Source organism: Lepisma saccharinum, chromosome 29, assembly GCF_977018435.1.
Source record: "Lepisma saccharinum chromosome 29, izLepSacc3.1, whole genome shotgun sequence".
Classification (NCBI taxonomy): domain Eukaryota; kingdom Metazoa; phylum Arthropoda; class Insecta; order Zygentoma; family Lepismatidae; genus Lepisma; species Lepisma saccharinum.
Window position 1 is genome coordinate 51,628,556 of NC_139257.1, and position 20,906 is coordinate 51,649,461.

A 20,906-nucleotide genomic window follows, 5' to 3' on the forward strand; every position below is an offset into this window, starting at 1 on the left:
CCGGCACTCTTCTGCTTCTTTCGTGGCGCTTGATCGTCAACATCGAGCTCTCTCTTACTTGATCCTTTGCCATGCACATCCTTCCGATGTCTTCTCAAGTTAGAAATGGATATATATTTCCCACATTGGTCGCATGCACGTTTTGCTTCCTTCTTCTCCATTCTTTTGCTAAGAAAAAAAGATGGTTACTAAATTGCACACATTTTTTTTGTGGTGTTATTTGTATTAGATACGTTCTCAATTTTTTCTTAAATAACCAACATGAATCTCTTTGGTTTCCGAAAGCAAACAATGGAGACTGTACACCGCACGACAACAGATCATGAATTTCTACCTTCCGTATTAACTAAACTCAACGGTCTGTTGATCATTCACCTCAACAGCATTTGGACGAAATTGGATGAGGACGTGGGCAAGATGTTTTATGTTTTTAATAACAATTTACATTTCTACGAAATTCCGATCGACGGGAAACTTCAAATCACCGTGAATCCGGAAAACGCAGGCGAAATCAAAATTTCTACCGGCAAGAACATTTTTCGAATCAAGCACGACAAGATGCTTTCTAACATTACGTACGATGTGTCTGCAGGAGATTATCTTTACGTGGAACTCCTCGGAGATTACGATAAACTTATTCCTCTCTTCGTAGAATTACGAATCGTCTATCCTATTATAAATAACCGTTAACCAAAAATGCCTAACGACATTTTCGGCAACACCAAGCGTGTAGACCACGCAGAAGAGATTCTCATGTTGGACATTCGAGTTAAGAAGTTGAGGACCGATTTGATTGCTTTGCAGGAAACCTTAAACAAAAGTTTAGAGTCGGAAATCGCTACGCTCCAAACGCAATGTCTCGACCCCATTCTGAAAATCGATTCCGAACTGAAAACGCTGATAAAAAATTATGTCGACGTACCTTCTTACGACAACGTTCAAAATATACAGTTGAGCGTGGATTCGCTTCAAAATGATTTGGCCAAATTACAGCAATTTCAAGCGAAAAATGAAGATTTGGAAAAATTGAAACTCGAAATCGAAGAACGAACTTCCGCAATAGAAAAGAATTTCTCTGAACTTCAAACCGTCGTGAACGATATTGATGTAGAACGCTTGCACGTCGTCGTTTCCAAATTACAAGAAGAATTCACCAGCACGTTGGAAGAAATTAAATCCAAGTTGCAGACTTTGGAAGATACAATGACGAACCTACCATCGTCGGACGAACTGCAGGTCATCGGTAAAAGCGTCGCGAACATAAAAATTCAATTGGAGGCCTATCAAGATTTCGAACACATTCAAACCACCATCGCCACGCTTCAGGCGTCCTTGGAATTGATCAACGAAGAAATTAAAAATATTCACGCTGAAGCGAGAGCGTTGACGAGCATTCAAGACACGTTAAGCACGGTTCAGCAGAAGATCGAATATTTAGAAAATTTAAACGTCGAAACGAATCTCGCTCATTTTCATCACGTACTGGACAACATACAGGGTGACTTGGAATCGTTACGAACGAGCGTGCCTTCGAGCGAAGATTTGGAAAAATTGAAAACGGCGGTGACGGCACTATCAGATTCGAGTGACATCAAAAGTTCGTTGAGCGATCTCGAGAGTAAAGTGGGCAATCTCCCTACCTCCAAAGAATTACACGCTTTGAAAAGGAACATATCACGCATGCTGAAACGACTGGAAACGGAAACGGCGAACGTGGAACAGATTCGAGACGAACTTGCCTCGCTGGTGTCGACGCTGCCCACTTCGCAGAGCGTCGCCGACCTTCACATGCAGTTTACAGACATGCGAATCATCGTGAACGATCTTACCGAGAAGAGCTCGAAATTGAATCAAATCGAGAACCTTCAGAAAATTGTCGTCAACATCAGAGATCAAGTTGGAGTGCTGGAATCAACACAGGAATCGACGCTGGCCTCTTTCGGTGCCAAGTTGCAAGAACTCAACGAAAACTACAAGCAGTTGAACGTGGAAGTGAAAATCAAACCGTCGTTTTCTACCGTAACGGATACCATAGTCGAGCATTTGCTGCCCATACAAAACACACTGGGTCAGCTTCACAGCAACCTCGTTAGCGTCGACACTAAATTCGCTAAACTGCATTCTCTGCAAGCCATCGAAATCAACAGCGTACCCAATCAACAGAGAATCTCCACCTTCGTCGAAGGTAACAAACTGTACATGCTACATCCTTATCATCCGTACTACAAGTTTTTCCTTGATGGCACGATTCAGATAAACGAATTTTCGTACTGGTCTCACGGCAGAAAAGCTAGTGTTCCCACCATGACTTTGATATCGAATCGTGGTGTCCAGAAAGCAGGAAATATTCCTCTGGCGCGTTGGAACGAAACGCGCAACATATATGAAATACACGAAGACGAAGATCTTACTGTTTTCGACGTGAGTGCCGGCGATAAGCTGATCGTTCAAAACACGAGCGAAGTGCCACCCTCTTTGAATCCCATCACGCTTGTGCTTCTCTTGAAACGTAATCTCTAAGAAAAAATGTCAAGGCAAGCCATCGTCCAAGAATTGCATAAACCTGCACGCCGTAACTACGAACGTTTGGCCGTGGTAACCAAGGGCATCGACGACCTCTGGCAAAGTGACCTCGTGGAGATGAGTAGCGGCAATTTGAAAAACGTGCATAAATTGAACAAGGGCAACAAGTACCTCCTCACCGTCATAGACACGTTTTCGAAATTCGCATGGGCTCTACCTTTGAAGGCAAAAACAGGAACGTGCGTCACGGAAGCATTCAAGACAATTTTTCGCGAAAGCGGCGGCAGACGACCACGGTTTCTGCAAACGGACAACGGTAAAGAATTTTACAACGCCGTATTCCAAAAGTTTATTCAAAAACACAAGATTCGACATTATTCGAGCTTCAGTCACATCAAAGCCAGCATCGTGGAAAGATTCAATCGAACCTTGAAAACACACATGTGGAAACGATTCACGCTTCGGGGAAATTACAAATGGGTCGACGTCCTGCCGGAACTCGTCGACACCTATAATGATACGGTACACAGAACGATAGGCATGAAGCCAGCCGACGTTACCAAGTCCGACGAGCAGCGTTTAATTTCTACCGTTTACTGTCCAAAGTACACACCCACGACAAAAAAAGCTAAATACAAAATTGGAGACCAGGTGAGGATCAGCAAATTCAAACGCACCTTCGAGAAGGGATTCACAAAAAATTGGAGCACAGAACTTTTTACGGTGGTTCGAGTTCTACCCGGAAACCGACACACGTATATAATAAAAGATAGTAGCGGCGAGATTTTGAAAGGAAGATTTTACGAAGAGGAACTCTCTAAAACGAAACACCCCGACACGTACCTCATCGAGAAAGTATTGCGTAGGAAAGGTGACAAACTGTTTGTCAAATGGCTGGGACTTCCAGAAAAGAGTTGGATCGACGCGAACGAAGTGATCTTGTGAGTACGTGGAACGTGGTGAAGCGTCTACCGGATCCGGAAAGTCAAACGAAGAAAAAGAACGGCAAGTTGCTTCCCGACAGCATCCGCTGTCTGATCGTAGGTCCTTCGGGGTGTGGGAAAACGACACTGCTCGTGGACAATTTTCTCCTCGCACCGAATTGGTTAGATTGGAAGAACAGGCACCTGTACGTGTTCTCGAAAAGTTTGGAGCAATCCAAATACCAGCAACTGATGAAACTGTACGATGGTCTGGACATTGCAACGTTCGCCTCGGAAATAAAACCACTCGACGATTGTCGTGAAAATTCAGTCGTCGTGTTCGACGACGCCATCCTGGAAAATCAAAATGAAATTCGCAACTTTTTCACGCAAGGTCGTCACAAAGGAATGGATTGCTTCTACCTAGCTCAAACGTTTTCCAAAATTCCAAAACAGTTAGTACGCGACAACGCTAATTTCATATGTTTGTTTCGTCAAGATCACACCAACCTCAAGCACGCGTACGATGACTACGTAGGCGGAGACATGAACTACAATCAATTTTCGGAACGCTGCTGCTCTACTTGCTGGAACGGTGACGATTTCGGATTCGCGACGATCGACATGACGAGGAAACCCAACGATGGAAAATACAGAAACAAAATCAACGACTTTCTAAACGTTGCAACGTTGTGAGAAACGACGTATATAAATAACGTCATGACGAAACGAAAAATCGAAGACGAAAATCTCAAGCTTCGCGATTACCTCGCGAAACGCTTCAAAGGTTGGAAATCCGAGAATCGCGGATTCTACGAAGAGAAGAAACGTCAGGATCAACCTGTGATCGATGCCATCAGCAGTCTAGGTAAAGAAATTAAAAGTGTCACGGAACAAAATAAAAATTTGATTAACGAACTCGTACCGCTCGCAGCTAAAAGTTACGCCGTACCCACGCCTATTTCGAGCATTCCTTCGACGCCGTTCGAACTGAAGGATGCACCGGCACGACGTCGAGCCATAGGCAGCACGTCGTCGTCTTCGGATAAAATCGAGTTGGGACCTTTGGCACGAGACTACCTGAGCACGGGGAAGTTCGACAAGGATGAAGTGTTCGGATTGTATCCCAGCATGGAAACCAGCGAAGGCGGCGGTGTGGTGTGGAAGATTGGGAAATCGAAGGTGACCTTCGAAGGCAACGACATTAAAGTCAATTTAGGCGACAAGGATAGTTGGACCAGGTATCCGGGTACGGTGGGACTGTGGGAACTCGTCGCCAAAAAGCAGCCGAAAGATTACACCGACGAAGATTACCAAAGTTACAAGGAAATTCTGATCATGACGGATGCCTTGTACCAGAACAACGACGCCTCGCAGAATAGGGTGAAATCAAGCAGCGGCGAGAAGTACAGGAATCTCATCAAACCGATTTGGAACCAGGTCAAAACGGGCAGCGGCGTCAAACGCTACAACACGCTACCCAAAGAATTCGTTTGGGTGGACGACGTTAGGAAACTCGTGGACCGATTGTTGGTGATAGCCGGCGAGGAGAATGCAGGCAACCGTAATTTCTACAACGAGAAGGTTGGCATCGTGGACATGATCAGCACGAAACTTTCCAACTTCATCGTGAACGACGACAAGGGCATAGGTTACCTGATCAAAATCATCAACACGCTGCCTCCGAAATTTTGGAACGTGGCCGAAGGAAAGGGACTCGTGAACGACATCATCAACAAGTTACCTTTCGAGATGCATCTACCTGGCTACCAGTACTGCGGACCGGGTACCAAACTCGAGAAAAGATTGGAGAGAGGAGACAAGGGTGTGAATCCGTTGGACGCCGCATGCAAAGATCACGACATCGCCTACAACACCACGCAGACGGATCTGGACGCACGTCACGAAGCAGACAAAAAATTGGAACATGCAGCTTTCGAAAGGTTCGTGAGCAGAGACGCATCGTTGGGTGAACGGGTCGCCGCACTGGGCACCACCATCGCCATGAACACGAAACAAAAATTGGGGTGGGGTATATAAATAACATACAGTAAAAAAACAACATGGATTGCATAACTAATTTGCCACCCGAGCTACTATCTAAAATATTCAAAAAGGTAGTTAACGGAGATGTTAATAAACTTGTAAACATAGCAAGAACAATGCCGGAATTTCGCATCCCTTGTGAAATGGTTCTCAAGGACCTTCTTCGGGAGATCAGCGGCCTGAGGTGCGGTGATCTCAACATTCTGCTTTCGGCTGCAGGGCAAAAATTGGACGATAGGTCGGACGAACTGTACGAGGCAAGGCAGGGAAGAAGACAGTATACTGATGATTTGTACAAGTCTATGCAGGAGACGGAAGATATCACTACGCACATCCTCGCGTTTTCCGAAGCACGAACTTTCTTCCTCTGTTAAAAAATAATAATATATATACGTGTCAAAAAAAACTTGATATATAAATAACACACATCGTGAAAAAAAAATAATCTTCGGTATATATAAATAACACACATCGTGAAAAACAATTAAATTTCTCTCTAACACTTTGAAATTTTTCTTTGATATGACGACCGAAAAAATAAGTGATCTCCAAGCATTAAAACAAATGCTAAATTTGTCAGTCGAGTATGTAAAAATTCAGGAATTGGAAGTCGACAAACCTTACACGATAACTTCCGGTTCAATTGTTTCTACCCAGTATGGTCCCAAGGTACGCCTGTTGCTCAACGCACAATACAGTCTATTTTTACCAGATCGATACGCTAACATGTTATCCGACGAGAAGCTATCTATTTTAATCGAGAACAAAACTCGAATCGTGTACAAGGGGACAAAAGAACTTCTTGGCAAGAAAACGAAGCACGTAATAGAATTTGTGTAACGACAGCGAGGCCTTGAAAATATATAAATAACATACCGTAAAAAACTACACAAGAAAAAATCTCAGAATATATATATAAATAACATACCGTGAAAATAACACATAGAGCATCAACATGAAGCCCAAGGGTGTCGTGTACCAGATACCATACTCCAATCTAAAAAATCTAGGTGCTCTCGATGGGTTACTCACCAAGAAACAACGCGAGAAGAAACGTTCTTGCTTGTCAAAAGGACACGGAATGAAATTGCTGCTCAGCACACCTCAATTGAAAAGATTGCAACGTTCGCGGAAACAGCAAAAGATCGGAGGTTTCATATTCAGCATCCCGGCCATCCTGGCAGCATTGGGGGCCGTGGGAAGTTTGGCCGGCGGAAGTGCCGCCATCGCGAAAACCGTCATCGACTCGAAGAAGAACAAGGCGGAATTGGAAGAACAGAAACGTCACAACCTGGCCATGGAGAAGAAAAAGGGGAAGGGCGTGATGAAAAAGTTTAAAAAAAAGAAACAGAAGCACTCACCAACCGAGACATTGAATCTCTGATCGAACCGTTACAAATCAAACACTTCAGAGGAGTTTTCATGTCCGACTCGTTACCTTCAACCGTCAAAAGAAGAGAATGCGGAGTAGTCAACTTGGACGGTCAAGAAAATCCAGGCACGCATTGGATATGTTACCACAAAAACGACAATGATAAAGCATTCGTTTTCGATTCTTTCGGAGGTGTTCCACCTACAAATTTAATTCATTATCTGAAAACGAACAAAACCTCCATATACTACAACGACGAACGCATTCAAAATTTCGGAGACGTGAACTGCGGTCATCTCTGCCTCTCCGTGCTCGCGTTTCTCTCTAAAATAAATAACCCTACGATCGAGGATTTCCAGAAAGCATTGTGGAACCTCAAACAGCATCACTAGGATGGGCGTGTTCCATCTCACGAGCGAATCTTCAATCTTAAAACTCACGCTGCACGACGACATCGTCTATCCTAAATCCGTGGCTCTGCGTGCATTCTACAGCATGTACCTCATACCCAACGTCACCCAGCACAACAACAAAATTAGCGTCGGAAGCGAACACATCGTCGTCACGCCAGGCCAATACAATCTTTCCACTTTGCAAGCTCAATTACCCAAAGGCACATACCTTTCTCAAAATTCGGTCACGCACAGAGTGGAAATCCTATCCGCGACGGAGACCGTGGACCTGGGCACCATGGGAGAACTTTTAGGTTTCGAGAACAACACCAAACTCGAAGCTGGCATCAAGCACGTAGCAACCAACATTCCTAAATTCTTGGCCATAGAGACTCTGAACGTACACTGCAACGTGGCGGAAGGTATGATCACGAAATCTTCGGACGGATTGTTAGGAAGTCACAAGCAGACGGGAATCATAGCCACTTTCAAACCAAGTTCCGAGTTCATGGAACCGATCATCTACACGCCCTCTTCGCCGATCTATTTTCCAGTATGTCGCAACCGCATAGACGACATAGAGTTGGTGGTGACGAACGAGAAAGGAGACGTGGTGGATTTCGCAGGTGCCACTACGACGGCCATCGTGGAGATCAACGTATAATAAATAACCACACATGTAAAATGGAGCAAATCGAAAGTTACGAATTGCAATCTTTCCCTCCCAACCGTCGCACGTTTGCCAATCTGAACGAGGCGAACAGGGAGATCGAATACGACGTGGACGTAGGCGACGTGTTCATTCATCCTCACAGAGCGGACCTCTACCTTCAATTCGACGTGGTGAAGAAAGAAAGCGGAGACGCGTTTCCTGCAGCAGCAAACTTGATACTCGTGGACAACTTCGTGCCTCACCTGTTCTCGCAGGTGGAGGTGAGGAAACACAACACCGTCATCGACAGAATAGACTATCCAGGCATCACGTCGACGGCAGTGGGAACGTTGAAATTATCCAAAACGGACGCAGCGTACTATCAAGCGGGAGATTCGAAGCCGGGACCAAAATATCGACGAAAAGTCACACGGTGCTCTTTCCCATGCGTCTGCTGCCTGGTTTCTTCTCGGACTACAAGGAGATCATGTGGAAGGGAGGACTGCGCGTTACGTTTCGAAGAGCGGCCAACGACAACGACGCACTGATGCGATACGCTACTTTGGGTCCGGACGGCACCACGCCGATAGCCAACACTCTACCCGAAGCAGCGAAATGCGTCATCCGGAGCATGGAATTGAGAATGCCGGTGGTGGAATACGAAACAAACTACGCCCTCAAGTACAAAGCGGAGATCTTGAAAAGTCCGCAGGTGGCGATTCACTTTCACGGTTACCAGTGCGTACAGAAGGTGGCATCGGGAAGTCACATGGAATTCGACGTGACGACGCAGTTCAACAACATACAGTTCGACATGCCAGATTTCGTCGTAGTGCTCTTTCAGACCGGGCGCAATAACAATCAGGAAAAAGATTCCAGCAAGTTCGACGACTGCAAGATCAAGAACGTTTATCTCAAAAATGGACGCAACGAAGTGTTCCCGCGCGAGAATTACAACCTCGACGTGACCAAAAACGATTACCTCAAACTTTACGAAGCGTTTTCGGCTTACAAACGCGTGACCGAGGGGAGCGTGGACATGTACTACACGCCCAGCGAGTTCAAAGCACGGAGACCCATGACCGTCATCAACACATCTAAGAGAAAGAAGGTTGTGGTCAACGATCGAACCAACATCAAGGTCGTCTGCGAGTTCCACGATGCCTTGCCCGAGGATACCCTATGCAGTGTCATCCTGATTGCAGAGAAGTCCTTCGCCTACGACGTGAAAAACGAGAGGGTCACAGGGCAGTTTTAAAAAATATCGCCAACAAGCAAGAATAGCTTTTCTACATTCCCCAATTACAAAATTTTTAATCTAAAAACACATCCAAAGCACTCCAATAGGATGCAGAGTGTTTTTTAGGATCAAATCGAATTTCTTAAACAAATTGAGGGGGTGGGAGGAAAGAAAAAAGAACCCATGAAACTCTACAAAGGCATGGCTTTGTTAGCCGCGGCCATTAGAACTGCGTTGGGCACCACGCACCCTCGCGAGGTTATAGGGGGCCAGGTATCCTAAAAGACAACATTTATTATTTTGTTTGTTTGTTTGCGTCACAATACAGGCGCGCGCGCGCGTGTGTATAACACATCGTGTTTCCCCCGAGAGAGAGGTTTACAAAAATCACGATATACGGAGTTGGAAAATTACGATATGGCGCATTCGCTCGTTACTGTTGCCAGCCATAAATCTCTCTCTCTCTCTCTCTTCATCTTACACCAACGTTGGCATCTCTATTTTTTTAGTTGCAAGTAAATTGCCAACACACTCTAGTTAATAATGCTACATATTATACGCACACACGCACACACATACTATATTACCATCCACCCATCTCTCTCTCTCTTTTACGGCAGTGCCGGCTCTCCTTGTTTAGTATATGTAGGTTGGCAACGCTGATCTTTACTTGAGGGCGGTCAACCGGGTTGATTGCACAAGCAAAATTGCCACCTCCTTGCTTTAGGTTAGGTTAGACCAAAAAAACCTTGGTGATTTTTTTTTTCGAGTGAGGAGCTGGCAACGCTTATCTCCACTTGAGGGCGGTCGACCGGGTTGATTGCACAAGCAAAGTTGCCAGCTCCTTGCTTTAGGTTAGGTTAGAGCAAAAAAGGCTGTGGGTAAGCTGTCGGTTGTTTAACTCTTCCCTTTCTCTTTTTTTTCTTGTAAAAGGCTATGGCAAAAGTACCAGTGGGTTGGCAACCTTGCTTTATGCACTGTAAGGCAAGCCTCAAGCAAAATTGCCACCTCCTTGCTTTAGGTTACGTTAGACCAAGAAAAAAAACCTTGGTGATTTTTTTCGAGTGAGGAGTTGGCAACACTGCGAGAAAATACCTCAAGCAAGGTTGCCACCTCCTTGCTTTAGGTTAGGTTATACCCAAAAACAAAAACCCTGGTGATTTTTTCGAGTGAGGAGTTGGTAACACTGCGAGAAAATGGAGCTCATGCCTTACAAGAGCAAACCATTAAGGCGAGCTCCACCGAGCTCCATTTTCGGGCGTTGAATTCTCCATTTGGGTCTACACGAAAAGTAGGTCAAAGAACCGCTCTAGAACTGAGCTTACAGAAAAATATCGTAAGAGGAGACAGCCTTATAGTAAAATGTCGTAAGGCGAAAAGTAGGTCAAAGGACCGGTCTAGCGTTACAGAAAAATATCGTAAGGGGAGACAGCCTTATAGTAAAATGTCGTAAGGTGAAAAGTAGGTCAAAAGACCGCTCCAGAACGTTGGGTTTCACCCACTAAGGTCAAAAACTACATACTCAGATCTTCACCAAACTTTGCATGGATACATTGGATGTCAAGACACGTGGAAAAAACATACAAAACATAGGATTGGGGACATCAAGATTTTGGTCGAATTTTTTAAGAATTTTCAAATTTTCAGATAGGAGGTTCCATATAAGGTCAAAAACTACATACTCAGATCTTCACCAAACTTAGCAGGGATACATTGGATGTCAAGACACGTGGAAAAAACATACAAGACATAGGATTGGGGACATCAAGATTTTGGTCAAATTTTTTAAGAATTTTCAAATTTTCAGATAGGAGGTTCCATATAAGGTCAAAAACTACATACTCAGATCTTCACCAAACATTGCAGGAATACAATGGATGTCAAGACACGTGGAAAAAATGTACAAAACAAGAGATTGGAGACATCAAGATTTTCGACGGATTTTTTAAGAATTTTCAAATTTTCAGATGGGAGGTTCCAGATAAGGTCAAAAACGACATACTCAGATCTTCACCAAACTCTGCATGGATACATTGGATGTCAAGACACGTGGAAAAAACATACAAAACATAGGATTGGGGACATCAAGATTTTGGTCGAATTTTTTAAGAATTTTCAAATTTTCAGATAGGAGGTTCCATATAAGGTCAAAAACTACATACTCAGATCTTCACCAAACTATGCAGGGATACATTGGATGTCAAGACACGTGGAAAAAACGTACAAAACAAGAGATTGGAGACATCAAGATTTTGGACGAATTTTTTAAGAATTTTCAAATTTTCAGATAGGAGGTTCCAGATAAGGTCAAAAACTACATACTCAGATCTTCACCAAACTTTGCAGGGACACATTGGATGTCAAGACACGTGGAAAAAACGTACAAAACAAGAGATTGGAGACATCAAGATTTTGGACGAATTTTTGAGGAATTTTCAAATTTTCAGAAATGAGGTTCCAGATAAGGTCAAAAACTACATACTCAGATCTTCACCAAACTTTGCAGGGATACATTGGATGTCAAGACACGTGGGGAAAACATACAAACCAAGAGATTGGAGACATCAAGATTTTGGACGAATTTTTTAAGATTTTTCAAATTTTCAGATAGGAGGTTCCATATAAGGTCAAAAACTACATACTCAGATCTTCACCAAACTTTGCAGGGATACATTGGATGTCAAGACACGTGGAAAAAACGTACAAAACAAGAGATTGGAGACATCAAGATTTTGGACGAATTTTTTAAGAATTTTCAAATTTTCAGATAGGAGGTTCCATATAAGGTCAAAAACTACATACTCAGATCTTCACCAAACTTTGCAGGGATACATTGGATGTAAAGACACGTGTAAAAAACATACAAAACATAGGATTGGGGACATCAAGATTTTGGTCAAATTTTTTCAAAATTTTCAAATTTTCAGATAGGAGGTTCCATATAAGGTCAAAAACTACATACTCAGATCTTCACCAAACATTGCAGGGATACATTGGATGTCAAGACACGTGGAAAAACGTACAAAACAAGAGATTGGAGACATCAAGATTTCGGACGAATTTTTTAAGAATTTTCAAATTTTCAGATAGGAGGTTCCAGATAAGGTCAAAAACTACATACTCAGATCTTCACCAAACTTTGCAGGGATACATTGGATGTCAAGACACGTGGGAAAAAACATACAAAACATAGGATTGGGGACATCAAGATTTTGGTCAAATTTTTTAAGAATTTTCAAATTTTCAGATAGGAGGTTCCATATAAGGTCAAAAACTACATACTCAGATCTTCACCAAACATTGCAGGGATACATTGGATGTCAAGACACGTGGAAAAAACGTACAAAACAAGCGATTGGAGACATCAAGATTTTCGACGAATTTTTTAAGAATTTTCAAATTTTCAGATGGGAGGTTCCAGATAAGGTCAAAAACGACATACTCAGATCTTCACCAAACTTTGCATGGATACATTGGATGTCAAGACACGTGGAAAAAACGTACAAAACAAGCGATTGGAGACATCAAGATTTTCAACGAATTTTTTAAGAATTTTCAAATTTTAAGATGGGAGGTTCCAGATAAGGTCAAAAACGACATACGCAGATCTTCACCAAACTTTGCATGGATACATTGGATGTCAAGACACGTGGAAAAAACGTACAAAACATAGAATTGGGGACATTTAGATTTTGGTCGAATTTTTTAAGAATTTTCAAATTTTCAGATAGGAGGTTCCATATAAGGTCAAAAACGACATACTCAGATCTTCACCAAACTTTGCATGGATACATTGGATGTCAAGATACGTGGAAAAAACATACAAAACATAGAATTGGGGACTTCAAGATTTTGGTCGAATTTATTAAGAATTTTCAAATTTTCAGATAGGAGGTTCCATATAAGGTCAAAAACTACATACTCAGATCTTCACCAAACTTTGCATGGATACATTGGATGTCAAGACACGTGGAAAAAACGTACAAAACAAGAGATTGGAGACATCAAGATTTTGGACGAATTTTTGAGGAATTTTCAAATTTTCAGAAATGAGGTTCCAGATAAGGTCAAAAACTACATACTCAGATCTTCACCAAACTTTGCAGGGATACATTGGATGTCAAGACACGTGGGGAAAACATACAAACCAAGAGATTGGAGACATCAAGATTTTGGACGAATTTTTTAAGAATTTTCAAATTTTCAGATAGGAGGTTCCAGATAAGGTCAAAAACTACATACTCAGATCTTCACCAAACTTTGCAGGGATACATTGGATGTCAAGACACGTGGAAAAAACGTACAAAACAAGAGATTGGGGTCATCAAGATTTTGAACGGATTTTTTAGGAATTCTCAAATTTTCAGAAATGCGGTTCCAGATAAGGTCAAAAACTACATACTCAGATCTTCACCAAACTTTGCAGGGATACATTGGATGTCAAGACACGTGGAAAAAACGTACAAAACAAGCGATTGGAGACATCAAGATTTTGGACGAATTTTTTAAGAATTTTCAAATTTTCAGAAATGCGGTTCCAGATAAGGTCAAAAACTACATACTCAGATCTTCACCAAACTTTGCAGGGATACATTGGATGTCAAGTGATGTGGAAAAAACGTACAAAACAAGAGATTGGAGACATCAAGATTTTGGAAGAATTTTTTAAGAATTTTCAAATTTTCAGAAATGCGGTTCCAGATAAGGTCAAAAACTACATACTCAGATCTTCAACAAACTTTGCAGGGATACATTGGATGTCAAGACACGTGGAAAAAACGTACAAAACAAGAGATTGGAGACATCAAGATTTTGGACGAATTTTTTAAGAATTTTCAAATTTTCAGATAGGAGGTTCCAGATAAGGTCAAAAACTACATACTCAGATCTTCACCAAACTTTGCAGGGATACATTGGATGTCAAGACACGTGGAAAAAACGTACAAAAGAAGAGATTGGAGACATCAAGATTTTGGAAGAATTTTTTAAGAATTTTCAAATTTTCAGAAAGGATGTTCCAGATAAGGTCAAAAACGACATACTCAGATCTTCACCAAACTTTGCAGGGATACATTGGATGTCAAGACACGTGGAAAAAAACAACATAGGATTGGGGACATCAAGATTTTGGTCAAATTTTTTAAGAATTTTCAAATTTTCAGATAGGAGGTTCCATATAAGGTCAAAAACTACATACTCAGATCTTCACCAAACATTGCAGGGATACATTGGATGTCAAGACACGTGGAAAAACGTACAAAACAAGAGATTGGAGACATCAAGATTTTGGTCGAATTTTTTAAGAATTTTCAAATTTTCAGATAGGAGGTTCCAGATAAGGTCAAAAACTACATACTCAGATCTTCACCAAACTTTGCAGGGATACATTGGATGTCAAGACACGTGGGAAAACATACAAAACATAGGATTGGGGACATCAAGATTTTGGTCAAATTTTTTTAGAATTTTCAAATTTTCAGATAGGAGGTTCCATATAAGGTCAAAAACTACATACTCAGATCTTCACCAAACATTGCAGGGATACATTGGATGTCAAGACACGTGGAAAAAACGTACAAAACAAGAGATTGGAGACATCAAGATTTTCGACGAATTTTTTAAGGATTTTCAAATTTTCAGATGGGAGGTTCCAGATAAGGTCAAAAACGACATACTCAGATCTTCACCAAACTTTGGATGGATACATTGGATGTCAAGACACGTGGAAAAAACATACAAAACATAGAATTGGGGACATCAAGATTTTGGTCGAATTTTTTAAGAATTTTCAAATTTTCAGATAGGAGGTTCCATATAAGGTAAAAAACTACATACTCAGATCTTCACCAAACTTTGCATGGATACATTGGATGTCAAGACACGTGGAAAAAACGTACAAAACAAGAGATTGGAGACATCAAGATTTTTGACGAATTTTTTAAGAATTTTCAAATTTTCAGATAGGAGGTTCCAGATAAGGTCAAAAACTACATACTCAGATCTTCACCAAACTTTGCAGGGATACATTGGATGTCAAGACACGTGGAAAAAACGTACAAAACAAGAGATTGGAGACATCAAGATTTTGGAAGAATTTTTTAGGAATTTTCAAATTTTCAGATGGGAGGTTCCAGATAAGGTCAAAAACTACATACTCAGATCTTCACCAAACTTTCCAGGGATACATTGGATGTCAAGACACGTGGAAAAACGTACAAAACAAGAGATTGGAGACATCAAGATTTTGGACGAATTTTTTAAGAATTTTCAAATTTTCAGATTTGAAGTTCCATATAAGGTCAAAAACTACATACTCAGATCTTCACCAAACTTTGCATGGATACATTGGATGTCAAGACACGTGGAAAAAACATACACAACATAGGATTGGAGACATCAAGATTTTGGTCGAATTTTTTAAGAATTTTCAAATTTTCAGATATGAGGTTCTATATAAGGTCAAAGACTACATACTCAGATCTTCACCAAACTTTGCAGGGATACATTGGATGTCAAGACACGTGGAAAAAACATACAAGACATAGGATTGGGGACATCAAGATTTTGGACGGATTTTTTAGGAATTTTCAAATTTTCAGATGGGAGGTTCCAGATAAGGTCAAAAACGACATACTCAGATCTTCACCAAACTTTGCAGGGATACATTGGATGTCAAGTCACGTGGAAAAAACGTACAAAACAAGAGATTGGAGACGTCAAGATTTTGGACGAATTTTTTAAGAATTTTCAAATTTTCAGAAAGGATGTTCCAGATAAGGTCAAAAACGACATACTCAGATCTTCACCAAACTTTCCAGGGATACATTGGATGTCAAGACACGTGGAAAAAACGTACAAAACAAGAGATTGGAGACATCAAGATTTTGGACGAATTTTTTAACAATTTTCAAATTTTCAGATAGGAGGTTCCAGATAAGGTCAAAAACTACATACTCAGATATTCACCAGACTTTGCAGGGATACATTGGATGTCAAGACACGTGGAAAAAACGTACAAAACAAGAGATTGGAGACATCAAGATTTTGGACGAATTTTTTAAGAATTTTCAAATTTTCAGATAGTATGTTCCAGATAAGGTCAAAAACTACATACTCAGATCTTCACCAAACGTTGCAGGGATACTTTGCATGTCAAGACACGTGGAAAAAACGTACAAAACAAGAGATTGGGGACATCAAGATTTTGGACGAATTTTTTAAGAATTTTCAAATTTTCAGAAAGGAAGTTCCATATAAGGTCAAAAACTACATACTCAGATCTTCACCAAACTTTGCAGGGATACATTGGATGTCAAGACACGTGGAAAAAACGTACAAAACAAGAGATTGGAGACATCAAGATTTTGGACGAATTTTTTAAGAATTTTCTAATTTTCAGATGGGAGGTTCCAGATAAGGTCAAAAACGACATACTCAGATCTTCACCAAACGTTGCAGGGATACTTTGCATGTCAAGACACGTGGAAAAAACGTACGAAACAAGAGATTGGGGACATCAAGATTTTGGACGAATTTTTTAAGAATTTTCAAATTTTTAGAAAGAAGTTTCCATATAAGGTCAAAAACTACATACTCAGATCTTCACCAAACATTGCAGGGATACATTGGATGTCAAGACACGTGGAAAAAACGTACAAAACAAGAGATTGGAGACATCAAGATTTTGGACGAATTTTTTCAAAATTTTCAAATTTTCAGATGGGTGGTTCTAGATAAGGTCAAAAACGACTTACTCAGATCTTCACCAAACTTTGCATGGATACATTGCATGTCAAGACACGTGGAAAAAACATACAAAACATAGGATTGGGGACATCAAGATTTTGGACGAATTTTTTAAGAATTTTCAAATTTTCAGAAAGGAGGTTCCATATAAGGTGAAAAACTACATACTCAGATCTTCACCAAACGTTGCAGGGATACTTTGCATGTCAAGACACGTGGAAAAAACGTACAAAACAAGAGATTGGAGACATCAAGATTTTGGACGAATTTTTTAAGAATTTTCAAATTTTCAGATTGGAGGTTCCAGATAAGGTCAAAAACTACATACTCAGATCTTCACCAAACTTTGCAGGGATACATTAGATGTCAAGACACGTGGAAAAAACGTACAAAACAAGAGATTGGAGACATCAAGATTTTGGACGAATTTTTGAGGAATTTTCAAATTTTCAGAAATGAGGTTCCAGATAAGGTCAAAAACTACATACTCAGATCTTCACCAAACTTTGTAGGGATACAATGGATGTCAAGACACGTGGGAAAAACGTTCAAAACAAGAGATTGGAGACATCAAGATTTTGGACGAATTTTTTAACAATTTTCAAATTTTCAGATAGGAGGTTCCAGATAAGGTCAAAAACTACATACTCAGATCTTCACCAAACTTTGCAGGGATACATTGGATGTCAAGACACGTGGAAAAAACGTTCAAAACAAGAGATTGGGGACATCAAGATTTTGGACGAATTTTTTAAGAATTTTCAAATTTTCAGAAAGGATGTTCCATATAAGGTCAAAAACTACATACTCAGATCTTCACCAAACTTTGCAGGGATACATTGGATGTCAAGACACGTGGAAAAAACGTACAAAACAAGAGATTGGAGACATCAAGATTTTGGACGAATTTTTTAAGAATTTTCAAATTTTAAGAAAGGAGGTTCCATATAAGGTCAAAAACTACATACTCAGATCTTCACCAAACTTTGCAGGGATACATTGGATGTCAAGACACGTGGAAAAAACATACAAGACATAGGATTGGGGACATCAAGATTTTGGTCAAATTTTTTAAGAATTTTCAAATTTTCAGATAGGAGGTTCCATATAAGGTCAAAAACTACATACTCAGATCTTCACCAAACTTTGCAGGGATACATTGGATGTCAAGACACGTGGAAAAAACGTACAAAACAAGAGATTGGAGACATCAAGATTTTGGACGAATTTTTTAAGAATTTTCAAATTTTAAGAAAGGAGGTTCCATATAAGGTCAAAAACTACATACTCAGATCTTCACCAAACTTTGCAGGGATACATTGAATGTCAAGACACGTGGAAAAAACGTACAAAACAAGAGATTGGTGTCATCAAGATTTTGGACGGATTTTTTAGGAATTTTCAAATTTTCAGATGGGAGGTTCCAGATAAAGTCAAAAACTACATACTCAGATCTTCACCAAACTTTGCAGGGATACATTGGATGTCAAGACACGTGGAAAAAACGTACAAAACAAGAGATTGGAGACATCAAGATTTTGGACGAATTTTTTAAGAATTTTCAAATTTTCAGATGGGAGGTTCCAGATAAGGTCAAAAACGACATACTCAGATCTTCACCAAACTTTGCATGGATACATTGGATGTCAAGACACGTGGAAAAAACATACAAAACATAGGATTGGTGACATCAAGATTTTGGACGAATTTTTTAAGAATTTTCAAATTTTCAGAAAGGAGGTTCCATATAAGGTCACAAACTACATACTCAGATTTTCACCAAACTTTGCAGGGATACATTGGATGTGAAGACACGTGAAAAAAACGTACAAAACAAGAGATTGGAGACATCAAGATTTTGGACGAATTTTTTAAGAATTTTCAAATTTTCAGATAGGAGGTTCCAGATAAGGTCAAAAACTACATACTCAGATCTTCACCAAACTTTGCAGGGATACATTGGATGTCAAGACACGTGGAAAAAACGTACAAAACAAGAGATTGGAGACATCAAGATTTTGGACGAATTTTTGAGGAATTTTCAAATTTTCAGAAATGAGGTTCCAGATAAGGTCAAAAACTACATACTCAGATCTTCACCAAACGTTGCAGGGATACTTTGCATGTCAAGACACGTGGAAAAAACGTACAAAACAAGAGATTGGAGACATCAAGATTTTCGACGAATTTTTTTAGAATTTTCAAATTTTCAGATGGGAGGTTCCAGATAAGGTCAAAAACGACATACTCAGATCTTCACCAAACTTTGCAGGGATACTCTGCATGTCAAGACACGTGGAAAAAACGTACAAAACAAGAGATTGGAGACATCAAGATTTTCGACGAATTTTTTAAGAATTTTCAAATTTTCAGAAAGGATGTTCCAGATAAGGTCAAAACCGACATACTCAGATCTTCACCAAACTTTGCATGGATACATTGGATGTCAAGACACGTGGAAAAAACATACAAAACATAGGATTGGGGACATCAAGATTTTGGTCGAATTTTTTAAGAATTTTCAAATTTTCAGATAGGAGGTTCCAGATAAGGTCAAAAACTACATACTCAGATCTTCACCAAACTTTGCAGGGATACATTGGATGTCAAGACACGTGGAAAAAACGTACAAAACAAGAGATTGGAGACATCAAGATTTTGGACGAATTTTTGAGGAATTTTCAAATTTTCAGAAATGAGGTTCCAGATAAGGTCAAAAACTACATACTCAGATCTTCACCAAACTTTGCCGGGATACATTGGATGTCAAGACACGTGGGAAAAACGTACAAAACAAGAGATTGGAGACATCAAGATTTTGGACGAATTTTTTAACAATTTTCAAATTTTCAGATAGGAGGTTCCAGATAAGGTCAAAAACTTCATACTCAGATCTTCACCAGACTTTGCAGGGATACATTGGATGTCAAGACACGTGGAAAAAACGTACAAAACAAGAGATTGGAGACATCAAGATTTTGGACGAATTTTTTAAGAATTTTCAAATTTTCAGATAGGATGTTCCAGATAAGGTCAAAAACTACATACTCAGATCTTCACCAAACGTTGCAGGGATACTTTGCATGTCAAGACACGTGGAAAAAACGTACAAAACAAGAGATTGGGGTCATCAAGATTTTGGACGAATTTTTTAAGAATTTTCAAATTTTCAGAAAGGAGGTTCCATATAAGGTCAAAAACTACATACTCAGATCTTCACCAAACTTTGCAGGGATACATTGGATGTCAAGACACGTGGAAAAAACGTTGTAATATTCACGTACTCGACATCTCATCCGTGAATATTACACGTACCATTGAGTACGATTATAGAGTTCATTTGTTAAATAAACTCTCCAACCCAATAGACAGTAGTTTCTCGTCGTCTGCCTCGTGTCTCCGTCTATTGGCCATAACAAAAAACTACTCTCTCCTTTTCTCCCCCTCCCCCCTTTTTTTTCTTCCCCGTCGATTACGATCGGGAATACAGTTTAGTTAGCAGTTCGCATTCAGACTTCGCGTTGTGCCTTATCAGCCCAGCAGCAGTGACACGGGGAAAGCTCGCCTTGAACTTTACTTCCTTCGGAAACCTATTGAGACACGAAAATGGAATACGTTTAGTAGCAGCTGCAATTACGGTCTCAAGTGGAAATACTTAACTGCAGTTTTTGGTACCAGATCAGTTGAGTGTATTTGGTTTACGACTAGAGCTCCGAAGGAATACATATAAGGTAAATTGGACTTCTATCAAATATTTCCCGTTGTCTGCTTGCTTGTGGAACTGTTCCCTTTTTTTGAATTTTTGCACACGCGATCGACGTATGTTATCCCTCCTTTCAGTTTTAGACTTGTCTCGTTGTTGCAATAACGAGTACTGTGAATTTGAGTGACTGCACGATTATTACTCCTAATTATCGCCGCAAACGAAAACTTACAAAATGCTTTCTAGCGTGAAGTGTTCGTTTTGAGCACGCTGCCCGTAGCGAACGACGGTAGTAGTAAAAAAGGGCTC